This window comes from Protopterus annectens, chromosome 17.part0 (genome assembly GCF_019279795.1).
Source record: "Protopterus annectens isolate FY-2018-M chromosome 17.part0, PAN1.0, whole genome shotgun sequence".
Taxonomy (NCBI): Eukaryota; Metazoa; Chordata; order Ceratodontiformes; family Protopteridae; genus Protopterus; species Protopterus annectens.
The window spans coordinates 39,663,676-39,679,372 of NC_056751.1; the positions used below are offsets into that span (position 1 = coordinate 39,663,676).

General features: G+C 41.1%; 1 protein-coding gene across 1 annotated transcript in view; it reads right to left on the bottom strand.

The window, feature by feature from the left end:
• Positions 1-15,697, bottom strand: part of WDFY3 (WD repeat and FYVE domain containing 3) — a 5,086,165-nt gene that overhangs the window by 3,236,153 nt on the left and 1,834,315 nt on the right. The window lies entirely within an intron of this gene.

The following is a 15,697-nucleotide window of genomic DNA, read 5'->3' on the forward strand; positions in this document are numbered from 1 at the left end:
TAGTAACAAGTAGCTTCTGCACTGCTGACAGAAACCAGCTTACTACTGACACCTTCAGTTATAGTGCTACAGACTCCATACCTCTCAACTTCTTAGCACAAGAAATCTGAATAAAGACTAAAATAATGGGGGGCGGGACAGGACAAAGACTCCAAAATAGGGACAGTTTTTAAATAATGCTCTTATAAATGTAGAAAGTGGCTGTAAAACAGGATTTGTGCTAGCGTGCATTTTCTGAAGGATATGAAGTCTGAAACTCAAACTTATGTCATTATTTAGTTATTTCAATCCCCAATGATATGCCAGAAAACTACACATTTTAAGAGGAATAGACCAAAAATAAGAGGCAAAAATCTGGACGTTCTGTGAAATTCTAGACATTTGAAAGGTATGAAATCAATGTTGTTTCAACTACCAAAAAAAAAAAAAATCTCACTGTGAATCCTCTCCAAACAGCCACACTCAAAAGTAACACAAGCAGCTTTCCAGCACCACTTAACCGCTCTTGATAAGTAATACAAGGAAGTAGAATAATGACTAGGCAATATTAACTAGGCATGCCTTACCTTGGTTTCAAACAGTTGCAAATAATGATTCTGTTCTATATACTGAATCTGTGTACAGTTTTATATCCGTTAGTTACCTCTGGAAACCTTTCTTTTTCTCACTTTTATAAAAGTGTATCTAGTTTTTTTTAGTTAATATATTATAACAGGAAGTTATATTTAAGGTTAAAATCTTTAATAGTATAATTTATTCATTCTATTCTGTAAGAAAATATGTAAGAATAAGAGCAACAGTAGTTAAGATTCCACAGCTGTAAACTAGGGTGGGACAAAGTAGCTGCCCCAGGAGCATGTTGTTAGGGGACACACACAGCAAATGTCAAGGATGCCAGAGTGCAGTATCAACATTACTCCATACTGGATACTGCATCTGCATAAATGAATGCCATGACTGCAAATGTGGTTGTGGTTAAACAGCTGAAGTGCTTCGTGTGCTGTGATTTAACTATAGCAAGCTGTTTGTTAAAGTTTCAAAGCAGAAGAACCTTTTTTCTTTTGCTCCTCAACTCTGACTTGAGGATGGGTGGCAGTTCAGGGCATGAAGCACCAGATGACCCAGTTACAGTTCTTTTTTGAATAAGCATTTTTATTGAATTTTTCATTATGATAAAATAACAATGATATCTGTAACATACGTGAAACTCCATGTTTCCTCATTCTCTCTCACACAAATATGCACAAACAGACTGCAAGTAACTGCAATTAGTTCTTACTTCCTGGTACTGATTTTTCCCGTAAATCCTGGCCAGTAACTGTGTGCTTGTTATAACAATATCAGAAGAATATCATAAGTGCTGAATGGTTTTCGCACAACTTGCAAGCCAGCATCATGGGGTGGAAAGTTAAAGGGTAAAACACAGTGTAGTTAAAATAAGAGGTTACCTTAAAATGGCCTTTGAATCTAAGGAGATTAACCTATGATTTATAGAGTACAAGTAATTGTTTTGCATGTTAATGTAAGAGATTAACTACAGAAGCACTGGACAGCACTGTTGTATAAAATAACTGTATTTGGATATTTAAAACAACTGAAAGAAACACTTAGTTGTACTTCAAATTCTTGTGACACAGTGCTGTTCACACTTCAGCAATTACAGTTGTGAACACTTACCACAAATGCAGATGTTCGAGTGTCATCTCATTTGCGTTATCTGCTTGCAGGTAGCCCTCAGTCGGCCTGATTATCAAAGTCTTGGGTCCTGCGTCAGTTGCTGTCTCATCTTCCATGACGTCAGGTAGTCAGGGGTATAAAGCATGCAGACGACGCCATTACATCAGTTTTTCTTGCCCCAGGTGCCCCCATAATGGGAAACAATTATATACAAGGTTACACCTCAACAAAAAGCAAATACAACACACCAGAGAGCTTAATTATAGTAAACAAGAAAAGAGGTATAGCCAAAAGAAGTCAGGGGGCTGGAGGGAGGGTAACCAGGACTGCAACACTGAATACACTCGAATATCTACATTTATGGTAAGTGTACACAACTGTACTGTGTTCTTCGTGTTTCACTGTTGCAGTCATTACATTTGGGTAGATTCCCAAAGCTTAGGAAGGGAGGAGGCAATTATTGAGCATTAGGACCAGCTATTAGGCCCTGCAAGACTGCAGTGGCAAAACCAGCTCTGGATTTAGAAAAAAATGGCAAGTGGTAATGCTTGGTGAAGGTATGTACAGAACTCCAGGTAGCAGCTTCTAGGATGTCCCTGGTAGGGACACCTCTGAAAAAGGCTGTAGAAGTAGATGCAGCCCTGGTGGAATGGGGTCTTATCCCCTGTAGGGTAGGTTTTCCATGGTGCTTATAGCAGAAAAGAATGCAATGGCCTATCCACTTAGAAATGGTTTGCTTTGAAATGGCCTTCCCCTCTGCCCCTGCAGCAAAGGCAACTAGCAGCTGTTCAGATTTCCTGAGACGCTTGGTTCTGTCCAAGTAAAATCTAAGTTGTCTGTGCACATCCAAGGAGTGCAGTAATCATTCCCTTGTTCTGTGGATTAGAAAATCAGGTTAGCAAATGAATCAACTGATTAAGGGCCACAATGGATACCACCTTGGGCATAAAGAAGGACTGGTCCTGAGGGACACCCTGTCCGCATGAAAAATGATGAAAGGCTTCACTGCCAGGAGGGCCTGTAATTCAGACACCCTTCTTGCTGAAGTGATGGCTAGAAGGAAGGCTGTTTTCCAAGAAAGGAATTTCAACTATGCAGTTGCAGCTGGCTCAAAAGGAGGTAGAGTGAGCTTTTCCAATACAAAGTTAAGGTCCCACGCAGGAGTAGGAGCTCTCCTGGGTGGTCTTAAATTTTTGGCCCCTCTGAGGAATTGTTTCAGTAGGGGGTGAGAGAAGAGGGATGGCTCAGTATTATAATGTGCTGAAATGGCTGAGGCATGAATTTTAATGGAAGAGAAGGAAAAGCCCTTGTGAAGCACCTCTGTTAAGTATTGAAGAATATGCGGTCAACTGGGCACTGTTGTGCCCATTCCCTGCGTCAAGTTCCAGGAACAGAATCTTTTCCACATTTCAGCATAGGATTGTCTAGTACTAGGCCTCCTTGCCTCCAGGATGACATCCAGCACTTGCTTGCTGAGGGATGGTATGGGAGAACTCAGGTAATTAGCCAGGCTGTCAGGTTCAGGGTTTGAAGCTGAGGGTGCAGAATCTGGCCCTGCTGCTGGGACAGTAGGGAAGGAGTCTGAGGCAGGTGCCATGGTTCCAGTACTGACATACTGCGCAAGAGGGGGTACCAGTGTTGGCATGGCCAGTCTGGTGCAATGAGTATTGTCTTTGGTTTGTCCTGTTTGATCTTTAGTAAAACTTTCGAGAGGAGAGCCAGAGGGGGAAAGGCATAAACTGAGAGGCTTTCCCAGGTGAAGGACAAGGCATCGACTTTCCAAGCTTGTCTGTGGTGAGTCCTTGTGCAGAATTTGTCCAATTGGTAGTTCTGAAGGGAGGCAAACAGGTCTATCTCTGGGCTCCCCCATTTGTTTCTCAGAATGTTGAATACCTTTGGCTCTAGTTTCCACTTGTGTGGGTCCATGAGATTTCTGCTTAGGTCATCTGCCAGTGTATTTAGCATGCCTGGCAGGAATTGAGCTTGTAGGTGCACTTGGTAGCTCAAGGCTGTGTTCCACAGAGCCATGGCTAGTCTGCAGAGTGGGTTCCCCCTTACTTGTTTATGTACCACATAACAGTGGTGTTGTCCGTCTTTACCAATAATTGTCTTGGAAGAATGTGGTCCTTGAAAGCTGTCAGAGAATTCTGTACAGCTAACATTTCTTTTTGATTGATACGCCGGTGCATTTGACTCGGGTTCCATTTGCCCTGAATGCACTGTCCTGCCAAGTGAGCCCCCCATTCATAGTCTGATGCGTCTGTTGTTAGGGTTTGGGCGGCAGGGGGTAGAGTGAATGGCAGTCCCTTGTTGTGGTGGCAGGCCTCTGCCCACCAAAGGAACTCTGTCTTTATACAAGGAATGATGGGAATCATTGATTCCAGGTCCTGAGAATGTTGACACCACAGGCTTTTTAGATACCATTGTAGTTTCCTTATAAGCAGTCTTGCATATGGAATTAGTAGAATGCAAGAGGCCATGAACCCCAGGGCTTACAATATTTTCCTTGCAGATAGCTGGGCCTTTGTGGCCAGTAGTCTGAAGTAGGCTGTCAAACTTGTTTCTTTGGCATGAGATAGGCCATCTAGGAAGTTGTATTCAAGCTTGCTCCCAGGAATACAATTTGTTGACAGAGTACTAGGTGAGATTTCTTCTCATTTATGGTGTACCCTAGTGAGGTTAGCAGTTTCTTTACAAATGCCAGATGATTTAATAGTATGTCCTGGCTTTCTGACTGAATTAGACAATCGTCCAGGTATGGGTTTATATGAATATTTCTTTGCCTGTAGAATGCAATGACTGGAGCTAGGCACTTTGTGAATACCCTGGGCACAGTAGATAAGCCAAAGGGCAGTGCAGAGAACTGATAATGCATGTAGCCTGCTCTGAAGCATAGGTATTTTCTGCAAGATTCCCTTATTGGGATGTGCAGGTAAGCTTCTTTTAAATCCAATGTTGCCAACCAGGCATCTTTGCCTAGCATGAGAAGCAGCTGATGATGAAGTGTTAGCATTTTGAATTTTGGGATTACCAAAAAGGTGTTTAGGATAGACGGGTCCAGGATAGGACGCCAGGAATTGTCTTTTCTGGGTACCAGAAAACTTCTCGAGTAAAAAACTCGTCTCCATTCCTCTTCTGGGACAGGATGAATAGCCCTGATACATAGAAGACTGAGAACCTGCTGTTGAGCCTCTGCCCACTGACTTGAGGGTAGGTCTGGCCAACCGTGTGGGGTTGGTAAGGAGTGGAAGTGGAATCTGTATCCTTGGGAAACTATATTTAAACGTATTTGTCTTGGGTAATGAGTTCCCAGTTTTTTTGCATGCAGGACGATCTTTCCCCCTAAAGGAACAGTCAGTTGAGCAGGGCTTGGAAGGTTTAAGGTTAAGTCATTGTGACAGTTTACTATAGGGGGCTGTCTTATCACTTCCAGCTTTGGAAGTGTGAGCCCCCCACTGCTTAGGCCTGTGAGTACCTTGGGACTGAAGCCTGGGTGGTCTGCTGGTCCTGGGTTTCGACTGAGAAGGCCTGGAAGAGACCGGAAAGGACCAATTCTTAGAAGGTCAGTGCCTACTAAATATGGGAGGCTGTACCTGCAGGAAATCTTTAACAGTTTGCATAGATTTAGCTTTTTCCTCCATCTTTTTAAGTACGTCTTCTGCTTTGTTGCCAAACAGGCTGTCTTGGTTTAAGGCAGCATCCAGTAATTTAGATTTAACATGATCTGGCAAAGTTTGCTCCTTAAGCCAAGCATGCCTTCTAAGTACAGACCCAGTGACAGCAGCCCTGCAAGATGCCTCTAAAGAATCAAAACCACATTGCAAAGTATGTTTACCAACATGTTCAGCAGAATGCATTAAATCCTGTAATTCTTTATTTTCAGCACAGTGAGGAATCAACATAATTTTCTGTTTAAGTAATCCAATAATATGCTGCTGATACTTTAACGTATGAAACTGGCAGTTTAAGACCCTAATGGCCAAAGTAGCAGAAGTGTACACCTTCTTACCCCATCTGTCCAGGGCCCTGGAATCTCTATCAGAGGGGGTAGGGTTTTTGGCAGTAGTAGCCTTAATGCCTTTGGGTCCCTGTGAAATGGTTTCTGTTTCCGCAGTAGGATTGTTAAAGAAGAACTTGTGAGAGTCATGCACTCTGTAATACCTGTCAGGTTTCCTGAGAGCTAGAGGTAAAGTGTCTGGGGCCAGGCTAGATTCCAAGAAAGCATCATCTACAATGTCCAGTACAGGAGGGATAGTTAAAGGCCTGTGTTGAGGTAGGAGTAAAAATTCCCTAAGCCTCTTTTTGGAGTCAGAGTAATCCTGGCTTTCCCAGCAGAAATGTTCCCTAAGAGTATGCAAATTTTCACCAAAAGAGAAATCTTCTGGAGGGGAAGCAGAGGGGAATGGAGTCCTCTGCATCAGAATCCTCATAGGTAGATAATGGCAAATCCTGGTCAACAGAAGAAACAGAAATTTCAGAATCCTGATCAGAAGAATCAGTAGGAAAATCAGTTCTATGTCTCTTAGAGGGAGAAGGGTGGCTTCCCCTGATTAGAGTAATATGGTCTTCAGCCATTCTTATTTGTTTTTTAGGCAAAGGGTCCAGACCATGCGGTCTGGGCGTCAGTTTTCTAGGTATGGATTGAGTTTTAGGCCTTGAAGAAGATGGCGTTGGTTTGATACGCAACTCAGTAGGCCTGAATACATCCTCAGAAGCCTGGTGCTGTGCGGTTCCAGACCACCCCCCCAAGAGAGAGACATCTGCAGGTTCCAGTCAAAGAAATATCTCTGCGGCATACGGACTCGAATGAGTCTCAGGACCCCGTGAACTGGAACTGAACTTAACAGAAGCGTCCAGCAGCTTTGGACCTATGCGGTCTGTCTCTGTCTTTTTCTTATTTTTTTTCGGATTCGGTGATCCGGATGGCTTACCAAAGCCCTTTCTGGATAATTGAAGTAATAGGAAATAATCAAAATAAAAGGACTGAATAAGGCACAAAACCACAAAACCAGGTGTGTAGGGTCTGGTCGTCTAAGCAAGAAGGAATGCAAGATGAAAATCTCTCTTTGTATTATTTTTATTTAAAAGAAATACAATTGTTAACTGACTTACTGATCGTTTTAGAGCAAAAAAGGATCCCTTAGCTTTTTTTTTTTTTTACTTTAAATCTGAACTTCGAAAAAAAAAAAGAAGAGTCGGCTGACTGGCACTTGCGAACTGCTTCTGCTTTGGGCACTGCATGACAAGAAAGACTGATTAATGGCGTCGGCTGCATTCTTTATACCCGACTACCTGACATCATGGAAGATGAAACAGCAACCGACGCAGGACTCAAGACTCTGATAATCAGGCCGACTGAGTGCTACCTGCAAGCAGACAACCCAAATGAAATGACTGCAACAGTGAAACATGAAGAACATCATGATAAAACACTTTTTATGATGTACAGAGTAAGCTTGACAATAAGTCAAATAAGACAGATGCTGCACTCTCTTTCAAGAGAGCAAGCAACTGAGCTGATTCCCTCATAAAAATTCCTTTGAAAATACTGCTTGTAAGACTAGTCAACTGTAAATATTCTCAGGGGCTGGTTGTTTAAAGTGTCTAGAAAAGCTGGGACACTGGACTGAATCTTGGAGATGCTAGCCAGAGCAGATGCCTGCAAATTGAGTCTTCCCTTTCAGAAGGGATGAAAGATTTCAATGTTAAGGCATTTGAGCAATGGAGTTAAGTGACTCAAAACTGTAAGAGATGGGTTAGACAGTACAAATGATATATGTACCTTTAGTGCAACTGATATGTGCAATAAAATACAATACAGCTAAAGGCTATTGAATACAACTACAATATGCAGCATACATGAACAGATTACTTGGAGTATAGCCCAACCAAGGGCAGTTACATTGACTGTGCAACGTGCTATGCTGTGCAAACCATATGTAATAAATTGTTCCTTGCTTTCCAATTAGTTTAGAAATAACGCTGTTAATAACCACACTGACAGTGCACAACAGTGATTTGTATTTAGCCAGTCTCAATTTTGAGAGAATATTCCAACCTGCAACAATTGTACAAATCTACGTACATAAGAAATCTAAAACTTGTTTGTGTTTTATAACAATACATTATAAACTGCATTCATATCCAGTGCCAGTGAGTTTGGAGGGGAAACACAGTTTAATGAGGTAATAAAATGAGTAAATGAATCAATCAAATACACAGCAACTGTGGCAGGTCATAACACCAGATAAAGCATAATGCACTGGTGTAAAAACAGAAGGAAGCTCCAGAACCCTAAATCATGTTTTATCTACCCTTGGGGAATAAGCCTAAATCCATAATATACATTTACAGCTAAAAACAGAACAGTACAAATGGAAAAAAAAAGTACTGCTTGCTATAGTTTTAAAAGGCACCACTCTTGTTTGTCAGTTATCCTTTAGCTGTGTTTAATCAAGGAAAGAAGAGTCAAGAATGCAAGATCCTCCAAACATCAACATACTGGCTTGACTGATCACTGCCTCCGCTGCCAAAAGAAAGCCTGGAATACTTGTTTTGTCAGCTCAAAGTATTAAAATTCATACAACTGCATGAGCTTACTATTCACAATTGAATGTCTAAGAAGTACACTACACAAAAGAGAAAAATTAAATACTTTTGTAATATACAATAACTGCAACACCTGGCAGTTGTGCAGGGATTTTACTCCTTTGTTGTACTTGCATTTGATCCCTTGGACTCTGTCTCTGGAACAATCCTGACCAGCTGGGAATACACCTCTACATATTTCATACCACTGGCAAGTGTTATAGCCATAACACAATGTGACGATGTGAGAGTGCATGCATTAGTGTGTGTGTGAGGAGCAGCTAATGACAGCACAGTCTGACAAATAACTTGTCGTACTTTAATGCAGCTGACAAAAGAGGACAAATAAGCCCCCTTTATTAAAAAGGATTTTTATTCTAAATCTCTGCTGCCATCAGTGTGTATTACCAAACATCCAACCATCCATGACCCATTTTCCCCGTTTTTTTTGCACAGAGGTCGGGCTGTCAGTTCAACAGTAATAATCTAGAACCAAGGTTCATACCACCAATATTTTATATGCCCTATTAATTATTCTTTTCTTACCAGAGCTTTTGCTCTAGATTCACCTAAAAACTCTACCACAGGAGATAAACCAGTTAGGATTCCACTATCCACTTGCCAATACTGTGATCTCAATCTCTCATAGGGAAGGCAGTCCTCTAGCATGCAGTCCAAGTGTCTTCTTGGGTCTTCCCATTTATTACCTTTCCCTCTCTTGTTATTTGATTCTGATACCTTGGTTCTTTTGCAAGTTTTCTCCAGTAAATTCCAGATCCCTTCTCCTTACTCTCTGTACCCCTAATTGCAGTAATCCCTAATGGCAGAATCTCCTTTTCCAGTCTCACATTGGCTTAGTTCTTAAAATACTTTCTGCCACTTTATGAATATAATGTTCTTTATGGCTGATGTTATTCTCTGTAAGGGTCTACTTCCAAAATCCCACTCTCTCCTTATTTCTCGAATTTCTCCCTGCTTCACCATCATCCCTTTCCACTATGAATTATATTTTTCTGCTTGGGATATTATGAACCTTAAATGTGTAACTCTAAAACATTCCTTAAATTAAAGTATTCCTTAACCACCTTATCCTATTGGAAGGATCAATTTATCCCACTTGACGCTTTCTCTCTTCCCTTCCCGGATAAAATCCTTCAACTCTATTAATTATTATCCATAATTTCTCCTCTGGTTGACAAAAATATGGTAGACTTGTATATATAAAACTAAAAAGACTAAAAACATTTTCACTGCTTGTATCCTGCTATCCCACAGCCATAAACAAGAGCTTCCAATTTCTCAGTTTTTGTATTATCTTTTGTTTAATCCCTTCTCACATATCCTTAGCTGCCATAACAGAATCCTGTTTAACCCATACTCCCCAAATACTTCATTTTATCATGTCCCCATAAGTATGGGTATTGCAGAACCAATTAATGTGTGGGCACATAGTTTACAGCTATAGCCTTTGTTTTCCCTTCATTAATTTGATATCCCGAAAAGACATGAAGCTGTCTCAGAATGTTCCACAACTCAGATGTCCTTTTCTGGTTTTCTCAGGTGTACAAAATAATATTGCCTGCAAATAAATCTAAATTTTCTTGTTTACCATATCAATTATATCCTCAAATATCTGGGTCCCTTATTTTCTTTGCCAGTGACTCTAAATTTAACAAAAATAACAAAGAGGAAAGGGGCATCCCAGCCTGATTCCTCTGTTCAGACACAACTTATCTGAGAGGAACCCTCCCCACTTCATTTTTTTCCTCCTATCCCCCATATATCCTCCTAACTGAACTTAAATCTGAACCTGAAACCCTTTCCAGCAACCACAGAATAACAAGAATAAGTTCTATCCTTCATGTTTTGAATTGTATGATGACAGAAGGAGTGAACGGAATGAATAAGTGGGAGTACATAAAGGCCTCAACCATGCACCAGAAACAGAATGCATGAACCACTACCTCCTCTCCCACAGCTAAACCAAGCAGAAGAGACTGAGAACCATGTTCTTCCCCACTTACTAAATATGTCCATGTCTGGAGTGCTCCACTTCTGGAAGACCCTGATCAGGCAAAGCATGCACACTTATAGGAAGGGACTGGAGTAGAAGCTCAGAAAGTGCCACCTCATCACTTCCATGGGAATGTGAATCATTGGGAGAAGGATGCTTCTGCTTATGGCACACTAACAGAAGATAAACATCACCGATCTGCAAAGGCAGGAGTGGGAGTATGATCGCATGTCCATTATTTGTTTAGAGGATCCCAAAATAGACTAGCTGTCTGCACAAACATGGATGGGCTTTGAAGACACCAACATTTCATTCCAGAGTAAAACTTGTATCAATAGGCACAAGTGTGTGAATGACACAATGAATAATCTTGCAGTCATTATATCCATAAAAATGCAGCAAGGTCAGGACCTTGTGATTTGCCTTCAGTCAGAGGAGGCCAAGACCAAGTCTCCTTCAGGGGTAGGAATAACCAGTAATCCAATATGTCCATCTCTGTGAAGATATGCATCCCAATGTAGATTAATCAAGAGATGTCCAGCTCCAATTTACTATGAACCCTATAAAATAAAACCATGGAAGAGGATGTTTCTAGGCAGTCCCAGATGAAGCTACAAAAAAGTGCTTATCTAGAGAACACAAAATATAGAAAAAAGAAATGATGTACTTGTCATAACATTCCATCTGTGTTGTTGATCTTCATTAATCATGACTGATGGGTATCGGTTCCATCCACGGAACCAAGTTGGCCATTATAACAAGCTTGCGCCAAAAAAAATTCTCAAGCTAAGCTTACCCATAGAGCCCTACTCTCTGTCACCTCAGATCAAGTTTGCCCGTAAGTAGAAAGCAGAGGCTCTGTCTGAGCAAATTCCCCATCATGAAGCTAGGACCAGATCCAAATCTCCAGGAGTCTTTCGGAGGGGGTAGACGGGTGGGATGTCATGAATGAATGAAGATCAACAACACAGATGGAACATTATGGTAAGAACATAACCTCTTTATCTGATGTTTTTAATCTTTGCCCCCATCAGTCATGAATGGATGGAGTCCCTAGTTACTTTATGTCCTGGGAGGCCCTATGGAAGGATACTCCTGAGCACCACTGAGCCAAAGGATGCTCTCCCCCTGGAGACCAAATCCAATTTGTAATAAGTGATAAATATACGTGGAGTAGCCCATGTTGCTGCTGCACAATCATCATCCATGGAAGCTCTTGAATGGAAGGCAACAGATATCGAAACTGATCTGGTTGTATGCGCTTTGACCTTAGTTAGTAGAAGGACTTTGTTTTGTTGGTAGGCAAAGGAAATACAATCTCTCAGCTATTTAGCTAAAGTTACTTTAGAAACAGGTTTTCCCAATTTTGGTCCTGAGAAGGATATAAATAATTGGTCAGATTTTCATAGTGATTTAGTCCTGTCTAAGTAGAAATGTAATTGTCTATACACATCCAGCAGGTGCAGACAATATTCTCCTTTATTAGAAAAATTGGGGAAGACGACTGGCAGGTCAAATGTTTGATTAATAGTCAAACCTGAAATTACTTTGGGTAAGAAGGAGGGGTTAGTCCGGAGTGATACTCTGCCTTTATGGAAAATCATGTAAGGGAGTTTTATGCACAAAACTTGTAGTTTAGATATTCACCTTGCTGAGGTAATTGCTACCAAGAATAGAGTTTTCCAGTATAGAAACGTCATATCGCTAGTGGCAGCAGGCTCAAAGGGAGGATTAGTCAAGGACTGTAGAACTAGTGTCAAATTCCAAGGTTCGATTGGTTCTTTGAAGGGTGGTCTAATATGTGTGACGACTTTCAAAAAGTCTTACAGAGACGATAAGATATCAAAGAGGAGTCCTGGAAGCCATTGTGGAAGTCTGAGATAGCCACCAGGTGTACTCAAGTAGTGGAAACTGCCACTCCCGAATGGAGGGCATTTGATAAATAGTCCAGTACAAAACTAATGGAAGCCAAAAAGGGTCTAGTCTTTTCTCTTGAGACCAAACTATGAATCGTTTCCATTTGCTGAGATAAAGTTTCCTTGTGGATGGTTTGTGGGAAGCCAGAAGAATGTTTCTTACAGGGGAGGACAGATTATTCTGCCTGGCAATTACTGGAAGTGGAGGAACCAAGCTGTCAGCCGAGATGGGTGCAGAGGTCAATTTCGGATGTTTGGTTTTTGGTTCTGTGGGGGACTTAACAGATTCAGGCTCACTGGTATGAGGAGAGAAAGGTACAGACTGACTCCTCTTCTTATGTTCCTATTTAGGAGGGGTTGAGTCCTTCACCTCAGATAAAGCCTCCAAGAAAGGCATTTTCAAGAGACCTCTCAGTATTAATTTGCTCTTTCTCTCAGTCAAAGTGCGGGCACTAAAGCCCTTATACAGGTCGCATGGGGGTTGAACTTTCAAGTGCGGAACACCAAGACAATAAACGCAGGACAAATGTCCATCAGAATTTGGCATTTTCCTGCCACACTTATCACACTGTTTAAAGACTGCTGTCCCCTTCTTATCAGACATTCTCACAAATGGTCTACAATTCAAGTAGCTAATCACAACAGTAATGAGGGAAAGGCCCTGTAAGAAGAGCAGCAGATGAAGCCGAGGCACACCCACACACAAAGTCAAGAAAAAGACAAATTTTTTTTTTGTTTCCAACAATTGGTAATAAAGAATACCCAATAGGTAAAGGGAAGGGAAAAGAGAGGGAGAAATACCAGCAATTGTACTGAAGATTACCACAGAGGTAAGGGAGGGGCCTGTACCACCAAAGGTATGAAGAAACACCAAAATTTTGGTAAGGAAGCAAGAAAGAATCATTCAAACAGACAAAGTGTAAGCTAACTATCAACAACTACTACTAGTAATATAAAAAGGGGAAATCTCAAAGGTAGGGAAATATTATTAAAGTTGAAATAAAAAATCTAAACCACTTGGCTTGAAAGCTGGCCTGACATGTCTTGATACTCTACGTGGCAAACGAGATCTGAGGTGATAGAGAGAAGAGCACTATGGGTAAGCTTAGCTCAAGATTTGTTTTGGCTGGAGCGAGCTTGTTATAATGGCTGACTTGGTTCTGAGGTTCTAAGGATGGAACCGATACCCATTAGTCATGAATGAATGAAAGTTTAACATAGTCCGATCTTTTTTTCTGCAAGGTTATGAAAAACAGCCAACACAATTGTAAAGACTCTCAGCACCAAAGAAAGCTTAAGCAGCAGAACTCTGTGCTGGAAATAATGCCAATCTTGACAAAAAACAAAGGAAAGTGCAGTTCTGTAAATTTTACCATAATAGTAGATGTCCTTCTCTTCAATGCTGAATATTTTTTACAAAAGGGATTCTCTGCTAAGGGAAGCTCAATGCCCAGCCAGTACACCAAAGCCTTAGGATTTTATAAACATTGTATGTCACGCCTACGTTCCCCGCTCAAGGCGTAGGGCATAAAGATGAAGTACAGACATTCATACATATGTCAGGAATTAAATAGCCCCAGGAGGTACATGTACATCCAGAAGGTGAAACAGGAAAGGAATTCTAGGGCAGGAAGATACAAGGAAAAGAGCACATGAGAAGGGGAAGAGGGAGGGAGCAAATACTGCAACAATAAAGAGAAGGACATCTGCTGTTACGGCAAGATTTCATACAATTGTACTCTGTCCTTCCCTATTCACTGTTGCAATATTCATTACAAAAGGGAGAGTACAAAAGCTTAACAGGAAACATGGGGGTGGGGGAGACAGTACAGAGAAGGCCTCAAGAAACCCATGCAAGATAGCTCTGGCAAAGCCAGCTCTTGCTCTGTAAACAACATTCAATTTGTAATGCTTAGTGAAAATATGAGTAGAGGTCCAAGTAGCAACCTCAATGATGGAATTGGTATCCAATCATTTGAAAAAAGCACCAGAGGAAGCAACAACCCTAGTACAATGAGCCTTTACAGAAGTAGAAAAATATCTGCCATGAAAGGAGTAACAAAAAGAAAAGACATTAGAGCTCCAGAAGAATATGGTTTGCTTAGAAATAGCCCAAACCAAGAGATCTGGGATGAAAGGAACTAAAATGTTGCTCAGATTTGAGAATGGCCTTAGTCTTATTCAAATAATATTTGAGCTGTTTATGCAAATTCAAAGTGTGAAGAACCTTCTCACCAGCAGATTGTAGCGAAGGAAAAACAAGAGGGCTAAGTAACAGACTGATTAAGAGACAATTCGTTAACCACCTTGGACACAAAAGAAAAATTTGTATGAAAAGACACCCTGTTCCTATGAAAAAACAAAAAAGGAGAAACAGCCAGAGCCTGGAGTTGATAGATTTTTTTAACTAAAGTACAGGCCAAAAGAAAAACAGTCTACCATGTACAATGTTGCAAGGAAGCTGAAGCTGCATGCTCTAAAGTCAATTTTTCAAGTACAAAAGTCAGGTCTCAGAATGGTGGAATAGGCCTGATAAGAAGGATGTCTTTAAAAAATTATTTGGCCTCAAACATGGAGGCAAGAGGAGGAGTCAATTGCACACAAGTACAAACAGTTGAGATGTGAGCTTTAACAGAAGAATATGCTAACGCAGCATGAAGCAATGCACACAAATAAGAGAGAACCAGAGGGATCCCCACAGAAAAAAGATCCTTGTTACCAGCAAGGCACCTGACAGGAAATCTCTTTCATTTGGATGCACATGATTTCTTGGTAGTAGGTTTCCTGGCCTACTGCAGAACCCTAAGCACATCCTCAAAAAAAAAAAAAAAAAAAAAAAAAAGCTACCTAAAATGAATCAAAACTCTTATCACCTACAATGTCAGTTGAAAAGTGGACAAACCAGGACGGATCAGAAGACCCCTTGCCTTGTATGAGTAGGTCCACCCTGTGAGGTAATTTGTGGATTTGTGGCGACTGTCAATGGGGAGATGAAGAAGGGGGGGAACAAATACTGTCTGGGCCAAAAGGGAGTCACCAACAAGATTTTGGGTGAGTTCTGCTCTATCTTTTGTTTTTGTAAAACAATACTGCACCTCTAGACTCTCTACACAGGTAACTACCTGGAACTTCTCCATGTGCAAGCTACCATTAACAAAATCTCTAATCACATCTTAGCCAACTGTAGCACCCTATTTGTGTTCCCCTTTGCCAATACCTCCTACCTGAACAGTATGGAATCCCTATGCATTCAGCCAAACACCATTCTCTGAGGGGACTTCAAGAACCAGAGTCAACTGCGAGTCTTATACATCCCTCCCAGCATCTATGGCAAGAGATTTCAGGACTTAAAACACCCACAGAGGTGCCAGAAAATCCTGGTCTTGGTTCTCGCCAATATGGAAAAACTCTGTTCCTTACTAGTTTTAAATCCCACCTCCTGATCAAATGAGACCATAAAAAATCAGTCATTCACCATAATACTGAAACTACCCAAGGAGTG